Here is a 16057-nt window from a genome sequence, read left to right as displayed (position 1 = left end):
TTCGTTGGGTAGCCAAGATGGCGACGGTATCAAAGTGCGGCTGGCGTGTGTGTACGTTCGGGAAGAAGACGGTTAGAAGGAAGCGGCTTCTAGCGTTATTTCACATCAGACGCGTGTGCATCGCGTCATCTAGAAGTGTTGGAGATGTGTCTAACGCCCGTTTAACTTTGGCAAGTATGAACCAGGCCGCAGCGCGATCCATCATGGACCCGTCACCTCGCGGCTCCGGACATCTTTGCTCTGTCTGCTATGCTGACATCGAACGCCTGACATCGAAGAAAGCGTGTGCATCACGTCATCCAGAAGTGTTGGCGATGTGTCTAGCGCCCGCCGAACATTGACAAATGTGATCCGGGCCGCCGCCCGACCCATCTTTGACTCGTCACCTCGCCGCTTCGGACTCCTTTGTTCATTCTCAACGCAATGCCTCACGCAGAAGAGACTCCATTCGAATCGCGTTTTGCGGAAGGGTGAATGCCGTTTTGAAGTTGCATCGAAATGGGAATGGTGTTCAATCGACCATTAATGCGTTCGATATGTACCCTACGGCTGGACCGTACAGGTTTGACGAGCTTTTCTGATTGCATGCTGCAGCTATTTTGTGGATTCCCATTGCAGTTTATTCATTCGTTCTTAATCAGGTTACGAACTGATGTAACATTAAATTATTCAGCCAGATTTCTGTCAGCCAGAGGAATTTGCCTGTGTACCCTGATAATAAAATGTGTTGCCATGTTTCATTGCTTTGTTCGAACTTGCACTGGTTCTGATAGAACTAGTACATTCTGGTAGACCTATCAGACTAATACAGTCTGATAGACCTACCAGACTAATACACACTGATAGACCTAATAGACTAATACAGACTAATAGACCTAATAGACTAATACAGACTGATAGGACTGATACAAACTGATAGACCTAATAGACTAATACAGACTGATAGGTCTATTAGTGGCAATAAGCATATACGTGTATTAGAATTTGTATCAGAATTTTTGCTAGGGTTGTTAAATGACGTTACCTTAGATGCCTTCTTTTTGTGGGCGCCCGTGCGTGACTCGTGATAATCCCGGCTGTTGCTGTCTATGACAGGGCGCCGATACTTCCGTAATATGCATGCTACGAACCGAGCCCGTGATATTCTTTGCTACAAAAAATGAACCCCCCCCCCAGGATATAGGAAATGGCGCTGCTTCTTGCGAGGCAAACATCAGCGCAACGTGCCTGTATAGAGATTAAACAAGCTTAACGAGCTAACCCTTGAAGCTAGGTTGCAAAAGGCCAGCGGATAATGAGTGTCGTGAACAGACTACTCGAAAGTGCCGGGATGCTCGTCCTGTAACCTCCGTTCCTCGTTCCTTCTTTGTGCTACGCATGCTGCATCATGCCAACCGGCGGTGTACTCGTGATCCACGGCTGGCTCTGCACGCGTTCGTGGCGTCAACTTCAAACCTTCGTGTGTCACACTTTCACGTGGTTATCTACCGTGAGTCATCTTTGACCTTGAGGGGCACAATTGCGGCTGTGTCGCGTTCATTTTCTTGTTTCCTTTTTTTGATTGAGTTGTCAATGCGTAGAGCATGTGGGCTAAAGTTTTCGCCGTCGAAGCGCGGACACAGCCCAGCATAAGAACATAGAACCAAGGGGCTCGTGCGGACAGCGGTGACGTCACGCATAACCGGTGGCGAGGTTGGTTGCGGTGTCGTTGCAGTCGAGGTGGCGGCAGCTTGAGCATGGTTTCCGAGACTCGGTTGTGTTTGGCACGGCGCGAGGATTCTTCACAAACGGTGTGTGACAGACGCCGAGTTGCAGGCTTCTGAAGTGAGAGCACTCCTAGCAGAACATAGGCTCGAAAGTACTAGAAAGGCGTTTGCAACATAAAAAAGGCAGTTCAGCGCATATCATTGCTTTAAAAAGAAGTGCCCGACCCCCTTATCAATGCCCAGTCAGAACTGCTACCCCAGGAGACTTGAACCCCCCGCGGTGGCTCAGTGGCTAAGGCGTTGCGGTTCTGAGCAGAGGAAGCGGGTTCGATTTTCGGCCGCGGCGGCCGCTTCTCTGATGGAGACGAAAAGCAAAAACGCCCGTGTGTTCGAGGTTTTGGTGCACGATAAATTTCCCCAGGTGGTCAAAATTAAACCGAAACTCTCCGCTACGGCACGCCTCATCGCCTGTGAAGCGTCCACATGTTAAACCCAATCAACCCCAGGACAGGAGACTTGAAACTTCGGGAGCACACTTCTATCGTGGCAAAAGGGCTCAATAAGACAAAAATTTGGAAATTGTTTTTTTGTGGATTTGTGATTATCTCGCTCATTGGGGAAGATATCTAAGTGATTTTTGTTGATATATGTAGTCCGTAAGAATATAAAAAGTAGCTTTGCGGTTTGGCCTGAACCAACACTAATGGTGTGAATCGGCATTTCGGAGCACATTTGCTGTTTTTAGAGATTCTCCAATACCTTAGAGATTCTCTTCAGAGATTTTTCCAATGCTTGGCATATTCGACTGGTTTTCGCTGAAAATGTTACTTACAAAAATGCGGAAAACCAATTTCAAAAGTATAGCGCTGCGACGCCGGTAAAAGGGGGAGAAGAATTTTTATATGACATGTCTGAGGAGCCGAAAATGCCTGGCAGGTGATCAAATCAAATCAAATCAAAGGTTTATTTGTTTCAACACAAGGTTGGGGTTACATCAGGCGAAAAGCAGTTGCGTACTGCTTGAGGGTGCCTGACGACCCTTGGACGACAGCATGTTCACAATAAAAAGTACTGCGTAAAATGGCCTATTTACAACCTAAAGTACTCGCGATAAAAAAGTAGCATAAACTCGTATGCTCATACCTAAAAAGCTGCACTCAACCAAAAAAAAAACATGTCTATAAATTATTTGTTCACAACGAGTTGTCTAAAAAGTATTCTACCAGTTGTTTCCGGGTAACACTTCCAATATCAACACCTTTTTTTTTTCACACGTATTAAGCAGAACAAGTAATGAGTATGCGAGTGATTGCAGTACATAGTCAGTGCGTCGGCGTCGTACAAGCCACTTGTCATTGCATCTAGTGCGTACATCCGTAACAGTTTTGAATAAACCAGATACTGAGTGCAAAAATGATTTGAAGCTCTGGTTTGAGAACAAAAAAGAATAAAGCAGACGAAACTCGTATGTTCGCGGAAGGGGTATTATCTTATAACCTGTAAACAGCGGCTTTGTAGTGTGCGCAAACGGGACATTGTCAATACTACGCAGTGCTTTCTTTTGCAAAAGGTGAATTGCGTTTATATTTTTATCTGTAGTCGTGCACAAAACAAGTGTGCAGTAATTGACATGCGAAGCGAATAGAGCATGATACATTTGCAGCTTGGCTTTTGTTGGGAAAAAATGACATCTAGCTAGCGCTCCCGACGCAGATGATAAAGATTTCGCTACAGACCGCACATGGCATGTCCAGGTCATATCATTACAAAACGTTACCCCAAGAATCTTGTGTCTGCTGACAATTTCTATAAGGGCAGACGCAAGTGTCAGCTGCTTATTTAACATTGCTTGTTTGTTCCTGGACCTGAACATTATAGCTTTTGTTTTCTGCGTATTTATTTTTAAACCATTTGAGTTAGACCATCTGGATAGTTCTGACAGACATTTTTCTGCCCAAGTTGCTGCGTCACTTGCATCTGGCCCTGAAATAAAGAGGCTTGTGTCATCTGCATAATGTATAAAGTGAACACTTGAGTCAAGTTTAACAATGTCGTTGACGTAAACGCCTGGCTACTCTGCTGGTCAAAACGGCTTAAAATATAATGAACACGTTGTGATTGGGGTGTAGGAGCTCCATATTGCTGAAATGTGTAAACATTACTCCCTGGAAGGATTGAAAAGCACTGAAATATGCCTCTTTTTTATCGGAGGCAAGTTCAGGTGTTCAACTGGTTTTAGTTGTTATGGGCAACTCTGAAAGGTACCGTGAACCTGTGACTGATTGATTGATTGGGGGGTTTAACGCGCCGACGCAACGCAGGCGATGAGGCGCGCCGTAGTGGAGGGCTCCGGATTAATTTTGACCACCTGGGGATCTTTAACGTGCGCCGGAATCTCGTACACACGGGCGTTTTTGCTTTTCACCTCCATCAGAAAAGCGGCCGCCGCGGCCGGGAATCGAACCCGCGACCTCGGGCTCAGCAGCGCAACGCCTTAGCCGCTGAGCCACCGCGGCGGGTTGAACCTGTGACTGATAAATATCCTTCATACCTACTTAGATAACGCTTGTCATAGGCAAGTAGTCATTTGAGCGCACCATCTTGGTTTAAATTGTTTCGGGATAATTAAAATAAAATAGTTGTCCCAGATGTTTCCTATTAGCACACGCCTCTGGTGTGGTAACAGCAGGTTGCCAGCAGCAGTTCATTGTATTGACAGAACGTGGGAGTTCCTAAATGTGTACGACTTCACCATGAACTCGCTAATTCTCACAAGTGAGATATAACTGAACAGGTGTTACGCCCATTAGTGTCAGTATAATGGCCCACCTAGGGCTTCGCCACGGTACTACACCTAGTATAACATATATTAAGCATTTTTAAGAGCTACCTTATAGGCACGAACCGTATCATATTGGAACTACCATATAGGAATAATAAGATAAATAAATGTTTGTCTAAAATTTTTTTTTCCCTTAGTTGCTTGCCATACCCACCTAATTTAACGTGATCTCTTGCGGTCGTTTCCGTACTGCCATTCTTACGAAGAAGCAGCACACCTCCAAACAGCACCCCGTTGATACCCCTATAGAACACACTCTCGTCAAAATATTACCATGCAACAAGATTCACCCAAGCTTGTTTATCCTCAATATCTACTGCCCACCATCGAAATCCCTTGTGGGCCACGACAAACTCCTCCGAATGACCAAACAACTCACCCACGTACACAAACTGGTCATCCTTGGCGACAGCGTTTCCCGTGACACGACGCCTGACCTCACCTTCTCCCACAATATCAAGAATATCTAATGGACAAGACTAAACGAAACCCTGGGCAGCTACCATCACATCTTTCCCATCCTAGCAAAACATCATCTGACCTCCCAGAGAATCGGGTAAGCGAAGATCACGAACTGGACCGCATTCCGTGAGTCCGTGCAACCCACAATTCTCACTGATATCGAGGAATGGACTAAAAATTGTTGGATTATGTCAACAACACGCTTAAATTGTTCAGCTTACGACGGACAACCCGGCGGCGGACGCGCATCTGCTTCATATATGGGACGCCCGGCAGAATTTGATTCGTCGTGCTGGAAGAAACAAAAACACAACACAAACTCAAATAGCGAATAGCGCAGGAGACTAAACAAGCTGGAGAATATGCAAACGCACTCAGACGCAAAACTTGAATCTTATTTACGACCAATTACAAGGAACCTTAAGTAATCGCCGCACCTGGCGCATTCTCCGGTCGCTGCTCGGACGCACGGAAAGCAAAGCAACTACAGGACACCTCCAGCATCTCATCCATAACTATCCCGGCAGAAATGAAGAACTCCTCCTCGACATCACTGCCCACCATATCGGCGGCTCTGTTAACGCTCCTTCCCCGACCACGGGCCTACCCGATTATACTGGAAGACCTAACCAGGACCTGGATGTCCCTTTCACAACGACAGAAATTATTGCTGCTATCCGCAAACTGATCCGCACTACAGCCCCAGGACACAATCGCATCAACAATATAACACTCCGAATCCTTGACTACAAAACCACTGACAGACTCCTTCAATACACAAATGAAAGATTGGAGCGAGGGCAATTACCGACGCAGTCGAAACACGCAGACATCACCATGATTCCCAACCCAGGAATGCCTATTAACATCCACAACTTGCGCGCCATTTCTCTTACGTCTTTTGTCGGCAAAACCTATGAACAGATGGTGCACGAAAGGCTATCGCCGTACTTGGAAGACGAGGAGTACCTCCCACACACTGTTTGACTTTCGCCCCGGACTTTCAACACGGGACATCCTTTTTCAAATTAAAGAAGACTTATTGGATAATCTCAGCAGCCACCACAAGAGCGCCATTCTCGCACTTGACGTCAAAAGCGCGTAAGACAATGTCACCCATCAAGCTATACTCGAAAACCTGCAATCCACCCACTGCGAAGAGAAAGTATACCGTTAGGTGCGCGACTTTCTGACCGACCACACTGCCACGATTGGCGTGGGACAGCTCCGCACGGCAACTTCTTATAAAAACCCCACCAAGAGCCCCCCCCCCCAAGGTTTTGTTATTTCTCCACTGCTTTTTAACTTGATAATCCTAGAGCTACCGCCACTCCTGAACAAAATACTTGGGATAAGCCATGCGCTGTACGCAGACGACATCACTATCTGGACGCGTACAGGCTCAGTAGGCTAACAACAACACGCAATCCAAACAGCAATAAACACCATGAAAGAATACCTCTGGGCTCACGGGCTTTCCTGTTCCCTTGACAAATCGGAACTTTTACTGCTCAAGAAATGCAGCACAGGTCACCCCCCCCCCCCCCCCGCCCCATACCGGACCTTGAACCTTCAGTCAATGGTAACCCAATACACCTTCGTTGATACCCTACGGATTCTTGGCTTCACCATACACAGAGACGGAGCAGGAGTTGCTACCATCCAAACACCAATAGCCGCCGTAGTCTGAAAGAGCACTTCGCTATACGCTTGACCCAAGCCCTAATCATTAGTATGATTACATACGGCACTCCATACCTCAGTCTCAAGAATAGCGAGCGCGACAAACTGAATATCCTTGCCTGGAAGGCCTACAAGCTTGCACTTGGTCTACCTCCGACAACTTCTATCGACAAGCTAATGAAACTTGGTCTGCACAACATCTGGGAGGAACTGGCTGAAGCTCACAAGACCAGCCAACTCGAAAGACTCAAACTCACCAAAACGGGTCGCCATACGCTACGTCGCCTTGGCTATGATACACAGGAGACCTCCTATAGTAAACAGCGCATCCCCCTGGCTCTACGACAAATTATCACTGTTGCTCCCATCCCCAGAAATATGCATCCCGTATTCAATGCATACCGAAGAAGAGCCAGGGTCATCACCCTCAGAAGATCCTACGGAGACTACAAACCAGAGGTCCACCACACAGATGCGCCCCCGTACTCTCGAAAGTTTGCGCATGCCATCAGCGTTGTCAGCAATCTCGGCACAGAACTCACGTCGGCCAAAATCCCAATCCTGGACACAGAGTCTGAAGAGGAAATCACGGGCCCGAACTACCTCACTGTCATCTCTGACTCCAAAACCGCTGTCGCAATTACCAACTAAGTCATGTCTCTGGTCAGGCCATTCGCATCCTGAACACTCTACAAAGCCCCCCCCCCCCCCTCCCCCCTCCCAGAACTCCACATAGTCTGGAACCCAGGCGACGCATCCCTCGAGGAGGATGAAGCGGCCCACGCCGCTGCCCGCGAGCATACCTCCCGGCCCTTCTCCTCGTTGGCAGACCGATTGATGAACTGAGCGATGACATTCCAAGAAGATACACGGATGCCCTCGCCCATTACCGACTGAAGCGCTGCATTTACCCCCTACCACATCCCAAGATGACCAGAGAGGACGCCATTGCCTTCGGACAGCTGCAAACTAACACCTACCCCCACGGAACACTACCCCATGCTATCTACCCAACAACATAAACAATGACCTGTGAACACTGCCCCACACTCAACACTCTCTACCACATAATTTGGGAGTGCCAACAATCACCATCATTAACCCCCTACCGAACCCAATCCTGTAGCAGTGGGAGGACCAGCTGACCAGCTCATGCCCTCAAGACCAGCAACGACCGGTGGACAGGGCCCACCGGGTAGCCAAGAAGCAAGGCTTCCTGGACAAGGAAGGCCTCCCGTACGGAGCTCACAGTTGAATAAATCTTTATTCCACCTCCTCTCAGTTGCTGTTGTTCTGTTCTCGTTTATTCAATAGCCTCACGGCTTAGTAGATATTATAAATATTAAGCGAATCCTATCTATATCCACGAAACTAGGTAACTTCCCAGATATCGTCCAGCAAGAAACGGTAGGCTTGACCATGGAGCCGCCGATGGTAATGCATGTGTTCATGCGTAATTGCTAAATAGACTTGATGCGGACTCAAAAAAAAAGAGTACGCAATTTGCCTAAATTTCCGGTGTATACTTACCAATAAATGTTTATTCGTTCTGTCTTTCCCCTTTCCGCGATTACAAATTTAATACTGCTTTAGGGTCGGGATACACGAAGAAAAGTGTTCTCATTTGACCTGTTATGTATGCAACACCGACACGCACACAAACGGATTTTGACAAGTTCACTTCAGTGTTCCTCCAAAGCAATGAATGCATGGTTAAAGCAACTGGTGTATAATCTTTGCCGGATAATTTCACAATTAAAAGAATACTGCGCAGCGTTTTCAAAAATACGCAACAGATCATACGTCACCTTCTTCAGACAAATACATGACGGATGTATTCTTTGGATCAAAGAATCCCTTGAGCTCCTTTTTATGCTTTGTAAAACTGTGGAACAAAAAAAAATGCGATTTTAGGTAAATTTGGTTAGAATACATTTATTATGTGTTCACAAGGTTTACACTCATCGGAAAAGCTTATAAAGGAAAAAAACCTCATTTTACGATGTCACCGAGAAAGCACGATAGCAAAGCGAAATCGGCCGCAAGTAACAGGCAAAATGTGTTATGCGCGCGCACAGAGAACCTCCCTGCGCTTAGTGTTGTTACACAGTTAGGGAACACAGAATAAACTCGGCACGCATACACGATGTCGCATGATGATGATATTATGATGATAGGGGTGATGGGGAGGCTGCTGCTGGTGATGATGAAGATGATGCCGGGGATGTTGTTGTCGATGATGATTATGATGATGATGATGATGACGATGATGATGATCATGAACTTTACTCATCTGTTTCTTTTTTTCCTAAATCTGTTTCTTTTTTTTGCAAAAAGCACCACGATGCCTGCGAAGGATTAAAGCGTCTTTGTATCCACAAAAGCAATGCAGAGAGGGCCGTACAGCTCTGCGCGTGAATCGTAGTACGACTTCACAGATGGCCGCCCCAAACGCTGGAGCATCACTCAGCATCCAAAAGCGGAATAAAAGCATGCCAGAAATATCCGATCAAGGACCATTACAAGCTGAGTTTTTTTTTTTTTCTCGGCTTGAACAAAAAGCTGACCCAACCAAACATGCAGCTTCTGCACTATAGCCACCCACACTAGCACAAAAAGAACGAACGCCATTCTGCCCTCCATTCTGCCCTCCCCTTTACGGACTGCCTTTACGGGCCCCATACGTTTGTAGTACCTCCCGTGGGGAGGAAGCGAAAAAAAACCCTGGCTCGAGCCCGAGCCCGCGGCGCGAGCACGCAGGGGTTTGTAACCAAGCGGACTGACAGATCCGCGGCCTTTACGGATGAAGCGAGCTAAGCAACAGAGGGAAGTCCTGGTCTGGCAACCATGGTAGCCCCGCGAAAAAATGGCGGGAAAATCTGCGGGTACGCCAGCCGAAATGCTACCGCATAATGGGAGGGGGAGCCGATATTATCGACTTTAAACGCGCACTTTTAATCCTATTATCGATTATGAAAATACGCACGTTAACCTTCACGCTACGACACGCACGTAATGATCAGCGAAGATTCCTTGTCTTTACAGTACCAGGACTTTGTTAGTTCGTTACCCCTTTGAACCCTATAACGTTTGCTGATCCTCTCCAATTTATGCCAATGAACGGGCGGAAAGGCTAAGCCCAGCCTACCGTTTCGTCAATTATGTATCGATCTATGAAGACCGTTTGCTTCTACAATGCAGCACGTCTCTGCACACTCACTAGTCTCATGGTCTTCCCTGATTCGATCGAACATGTACACTGATGTATTTATTGCACAAAAACAAGAAAGGAAGGTCCACCAACAGGCGTAAATTGTCTCACCTAGGGGCGGACACCGGAACGCCTGCTGGTGTAGGGGAGGTGGGATAGGGAGGAAAGAGTACATAGGAATAGGGGGATATGGTAGAGGGCTAACATAACAATATAAAACATGGGCAAGAATAACCTATATACAACGTTAGGTGAAGAAAAAAAAACGAAACACTAGACAAATAAATAAATATCAAAATACAGGACACGAAGGAGTAGCACACCTGCACACTTACACACACACACCCACACACACACACACACAGGAATTCTACCCTAACAGCTACACTCCACTGCGACCCGGGCAGTTACGTAGAGTTGTAGCTTAGTGCATTGTGGAGCCCCGAGGCCCCCAGGTATTCTCCCAGGGCCTCGAGCACTTTGCCCCGCTCCCTGGCATTTCCTGGGGGCCAAAGCAGTTCCTCGAGCGGCCGCAACCCTCGGAGCACGGCCAGAAGCTCCGCCCGCCCTGCCGCAAACTTGGGGCACTCGTACAGTACATGCGGCAGGGACTGCAGGGGCGCTCGGCAGTGAGCGCAGGCGGGACTGGCCACCAGCCCCAGTCGGTGCTTCCGCTCTGACGTCCACGCGGCCCCCACGCGGAGGCGCAGGACGGCCGAGCGCAGTCGACGAGGCAGGCGTGATGCCCGCACAGGCGGCAGACCCCCTCCGACACGCAGCCGCGGGTCTGGATGCCCGGTGCGGAGGTGTCGCTGGATGAGCAGGCGGGCGTCGTCCGCTGCCGCCTGGGCCAACATGTCCGAGGGAGGCAGTGCGTGAGCCCCGGCGGCCAGCTCGTCTGCCCGCTCGTTTCCGTCCAGGCCGATGTGGGCGGGGACCCACTGAAGGCACAGCCGAGTTCCCCGGTCCGCCAGCTGCGCCGCTTTCTCCCGGATGCCCCGCACCAACAGGGAGTGCGAGTCGCCGTCCCGTAGACGCGCCAGGGCCACCCGGGAGTCGCACAGCAGGGCACAGCGCTCGGGCAAGGGCTCCACCTCCAGCAGCAGGTCCAGGCCCAGTCCGACACCCACCAGCTCGGCTGTGTCTGAAGATGAGGCATAGGGCAGCCGCGCCTGCCGGGAGGCGTCTCCCAGCACGGCGGCCGCTGCGGCCGACCCCTGCTGCTGCCGCACCGAGCCGTCCGTGTAGACAAGGGTGTGGCTTTCGAGGTCGCCCCAGACGACGCCCCGTGTCAGCTGCAGTTGTCCGCATGGGGGCGTCCGCCGCTTGCTGCGCAGACCTGGGATGTCCAGCCTCACTTCAGCTGTCAGAGCAGGAGCCGGGCCACCAGGCTGCGCATCCACGGGGGCCACCACCTCTTCGTAGAGCGCGAGCATGCGCCCCATGCGCGAGCGGTGGTGGCCCCTCAGTCGCTGCAGCAGCGGGCCGCCCCCCTCGGCGCGCCGCAGCCGGTCAATTTGGCCAAGCGCCCGCCGGTCAGCCGTCATCTCGAGGGTCCACGCCCCCGCCTCGGCCAGCGTCTTCTCTCACGACGAGCTCTGGGGCAGGCCGAGGCAAGCGCGGACCCCCTTGCGGTGATCCCTTTCCAGCTGCCGCCAGGTCGGTTTCCGCAGGCTCACCAGCGGCAGCGAATACATGAGGAGACCCACAGCGGAGGCGTTGTACAGCCGGAGAGCCGTCCGCTGTGAGCAACCCCTGTCCCGGGCCACCATCTTGTGCACCGCCGTGGTGGCCAGCTGCGCCCTGGCTCGGAGCTCCTTGGCTGCCTGCCGGAAGTTCAGCCGGTGGTCCAGGGTGAGTCCCAGGTACCGCACCCTGGTCTTCCACTGGAGCTCCTCACCATCGATGGTCAGGCGCCGGGTCCGTGCACGGGCGGCGGCGTCTGGATGCACCAGCATGGCGTCTGTCTTTGACGCCCACAGCTGTAGGCCGACGCCCGCCAGCTTGGCCCGGACTGCATCCATGGCCGCCTGTAGCTGCCGCACAATGGCTCGGCCCTGACCCTTGGGCCCCAGCACCCACAGGGCGATGTCGTCGGCGTACACCGAAATGTACACTCGGTGGCCTCCTCCTCTGGGCAGGCAGCCTGGCAGGGCGGCCATCACCAGGTTGAAGAGGAAGGGGCTGAAGACGGATCCCTGTGGGGTGCCCACGTCCACCGGCTGGGGGGCCGACAGGGCGTCTCCCACCTGCACCTGCGCCGTGCGGCCCATCAGGAACGCCTCGACAAAGCCCCGCAGCTTGCCCCTAATGCCAGCCTCCTCCATGGCCAGGGAGATGGCACGACGCTGCAGGTTGTCGAAGGCGCCCTTCACGTCCAGCAGTACCAAGGCCGCCACCTGCTTGGAGGCCATGGCGTGTTCAAGGGCCGCCACGACGTCGGCGATGGAGTCGGTGGCTGCCCGGTGCCTCCGGAAGCCCGTTAGCTGCTCGGGGATGGCCTCTTCCTCCGCTGCGATGGCCTCCATCCTCCGCAGTGCCACCCGTTCGAGCAGCTTGCAGCCACAGGATGTGAGGGCCACAGGCCGGTACGCCGTGACTGCCACAAGGCCCTTGCCTGGCTTTGGGATGGGCCGCAAGATGGCTAGCAGCCACTCTGGTGGCAGCCGGCCCGCGTCCCAAATGACGTTGTAGGCGGCCAGGAGCCGGCCGAACCCCACCTCATCCAGATTGCGCATCATCTGGTAGGTGAGGCCGTCCGCCCCCGGCGCCGACTTACGCTTGCAGCTTCGGAGGGCACTGCGGAGCTCAGTCTCCGTGATAGGGGCGTTGTTGAGGGGGTGAAGTACCTCCCCCGTCTCAGCAACAGCAGCAGCGGGCCCTGGTTCCGCCTGGTGTGGCGGCAGGAAGTGTGCAGCGAAGAGGTTGGCCAACTCCGCAAAGCTGGCCTACTTGCGGATGGCCATAGCAGCCAGGGGGTTGCGGTTTCTCTGGGGCTTCAGGACGGCGTTGAAGATGCCCCAGAGGCGGCGGCAGCGTGGGTCGGCCTCCGAGCTGACGCATAGCTCGGCCCAGCGTTGCCGGCTCAGGCGGTTGGCGTGACGGCGGCAAGCCGCATCCACTCGCCGGTATGCTGTCCAGTCCGCCCGCTCCCCCGAGCGCTGGGCCTTCCTCTCCGCACGGTTGCGCACCGCCCGCAGCTGCAGCAGCTTCAGGTCCGGCGTGGTGGCCCCCTCTGCTACTGTGCAGCTCTGCGTGGCTTGTCTGGCGCAGCAAACCAGGCCCCGGAACAGCTCGGCTCCTTCCCCCAGGTCCTGCTCGGCAAGGCGGCGCCGGAACAGGTCCCAGTGGGTGACGTGGTGCAGTGCGGCTCGCTTGGCTGTCCTGTCGGGTGGTGCGATGTGCAGCGGGTAATGGTCGGATCCCCACGTGCTGGGCTCCCTCCTCCAGGTGGCTTCAACCCCGGCTGACACTAGGGTGAGATCAATGGCGGTGGCTGCGCAATTGCCCCGCCGGAAGGTGCTCTCACCAGTGTTCAGCACGGACAGGTTGAGGCGCAGCATGGCGTCCCACAGATGCTCTCCGCGAGCGTCTATCCGGCCATCTCCCCAAGCAGTGTGGTGTGCGTTGAAGTCACCACAGAGGAGATGGCGGACTGCACACAGGGACACCAGCCGATCCAGGAGGCACGCGTCCCAAGGCCGTCCAGGGCGCACGTACACACTGCACACTGTAAAGTCTGCACCACCCGCACTGAGCCGCAGCGTCACTACCGCGCACTCTTGCACCACTGTCGTCACCGCACTGGTATCCAGTACACTGATCCCGCTTACCAAAAAAGCTTAATGCATAGCCATTTGCCTCGCAGAGGACGCCGGCTGCATTTGCGTTGTGACCAATGTGTTGGGGCACGTGTCTTTAGCGGGCCATGACAACAAAATACAAGTTTGCTTTATTCGCGAGATTTTGTGTTTTATAGTGCCGCAGCTCTTGTCCGGCAGCAAACGATGTTTTATTCACTGACAAAAAAAATAATTTAAGCCGAAATATCCATTCTCTCGTGGAATTCTGGGTTTTGTCACGTTAGTGATGACGTAATCAAAGCAGGTACCCTAAACGAAAGCTAGTATGTTGACTAAGGCTGCCGCGAACGCCAAAACTTATCTTTTCTTCTCTTGCTTATCACCCGCCCTCCTGGATTGCGCAAAGATACCGCTCAAGTGCCACTCCTTCCGGACAAAAATCGAGCACTCGCTTGGTTTTTGACCGGATTCGTACCTGGCCTATTTTGGTTACGGTTGATAATAACTGTTTTGCGAAACATTTACTTCACAAACAGGGTCACGTAACCGGCCATGCCGCTTATGCCAGTTGGCCAGTGTTGGGTCAGACAAGCCCAACGCGCCTAATCGCGGTGCCCTTTCGGACGGCATTTTGCGCGCCGTACGCACTGGTTTGCGTGATCTTTCGTTAGTTTCATTATTTACCTCACCGTTCTTACTGCTTTAAAATATTATTCACTAAATTTAATCATCATATTACTGCCATCCACTACTAAATCCACTACTTAACCACTAAATATTACTGACATCAGCCAATCGCAACGAAATCAGTGTGACTCCTCATGAGTTCAGTGCAGAAAAGTAGCCATGGTGTAGCATGCCTATTCGTTTTCTTCATCATTACAAAGCTTATCTCAGTAAAGTTTTCGTGTAAATTGATGCCAGGGGTATTCGAATGAGGCGATCATTTGGATGAACCATATTTTGTCTTCGTCGTCCCTTTAATTACTGTCCCTCAAGGCCTGCTCGCACATGCGTTTTACGTTGCAGCCCTAACCTCAGTGTGAATGGTGCTATAAAGGCCTGTTTTCTACTGCCGGTCCTTACCTCACACGTTGCCGTTATGCAGTGGCCCTTTTCCAAAAGATACTTACTTTCGCAAGCCTTGCAGGTATTTCCTCGTGAAGTTTACGCTGTTATCGCTGTCATTGAAGGAGTGTACCAAATCGAACTTGCACAAAATGTTTTGGTCATATTCCGTTCCATACATTGTCCATTTGTAGGGCATATCCTGATTCATGAACTGAAATTCAAGGCTACAGTCCGTGACTCCAGAACGCAGCGACAAACAAAGCGAAATGTACTGATTGTAATATACGGACTTCATGCTCAGTAACAATTCCAGCTTTACAAACATCGCACAATAAAAATCGCATTGAAAATAGTCGCCCGGCCGTTCGTACTAATGAGAAAGAGTAAAGATGTGAGGTTTGTTTTCTTTGATATATTTCCCCACAGTTCTCATCGACGTTTCTGGAAAGTTAGAAAACTCCGTTTACCGAAATTAGAGTTACCCGTACCTTTTTTTCTGGAAAAATGATACAGTCAAACCCGGCTATAACGAACCCGGATAGAGCGAATTATGCTATTTATCGAACAAAAATAATTCAGTTACGGAAATACATGGGAAACATATTCCTTATAACGAAGTTCACATCCGATATATCGAACTCTGGACGCCTAGAACGGCAACCAAAATGCATGATCTCGGAGCGGCGATTGAGATGTGGATTGGCCGCGACCACGGAGCAAGAGCCGCGACTGAGACATTGTGCCTCGCACGGAGCGACGTGACGCCCAATACTTTCCGGAACTGTTTCCGATGGGCGGGACTCGCGACGGAACCCGCCCAGTCAGTGAGTGCGGACCAAGACAGCAGCATCAGTGAACTGTGGGAAGAGCTCGCCAACGTTTCCGATGATGTCGCCTCGGAAATCCGTCCGAAGCTTATAATTAAGGGCTTTCGGCAGTCGATGTGCTCCGCCAATGCTTCTTAGATTTTTGAGGACGCGGACTCGAACTGGTGCACACAATGTTTCGTGTAGAGAATGCTATGCTAGTTGAAGCCGCCGAAATGAAAGTGGAAACAAAAATCACCGTTTTTTTTTTTTTGCAACGTGGGCAGTTAAGGCGGAAAGTAGCTTTGATACTTGCAATAAATGAATTTTTTAGATGCAACGTTAACTCGCCTTGTCCCGCGTCGTTGTCGCGGCGTAGTCCGCATCCCTCCCCCATTCTCCTCGCCGCGGCAGCTGCGCGCTCCGCCGCTCTCACCGCAGCGCCATCTGTGCGTCAGCGCGGTCAGCGCGCA

At 51.3% G+C, this 16057-nt stretch overlaps 1 long non-coding RNA gene across 1 annotated transcript in view; it reads right to left on the bottom strand.

Annotated features, from left to right (window-relative positions):
* LOC144161841 (uncharacterized) overlaps nucleotides 1–16057 on the bottom strand; it is an 88069-nt gene that overhangs the window by 56448 nt on the left and 15564 nt on the right. The window contains exons 3-4 of the long non-coding RNA XR_013320502.1: nucleotides 14841–14989; nucleotides 8502–8578 (exon numbers count right to left, since the gene is read on the bottom strand). This is a non-coding gene — a long non-coding RNA (uncharacterized LOC144161841). The remainder of the gene's footprint in view (nucleotides 1–8501; nucleotides 8579–14840; nucleotides 14990–16057) is intronic.

This window comes from Haemaphysalis longicornis, unplaced genomic scaffold (genome assembly GCF_048455015.1).
Source record: "Haemaphysalis longicornis isolate Haplotype H1 unplaced genomic scaffold, Haemaphysalis longicornis Haplotype H1 scaffold_12, whole genome shotgun sequence".
Lineage (NCBI taxonomy): Eukaryota > Metazoa > Arthropoda > Arachnida > Ixodida > Ixodidae > Haemaphysalis > Haemaphysalis longicornis.
This window is presented reverse-complemented; position numbering and strand designations above follow the sequence as displayed.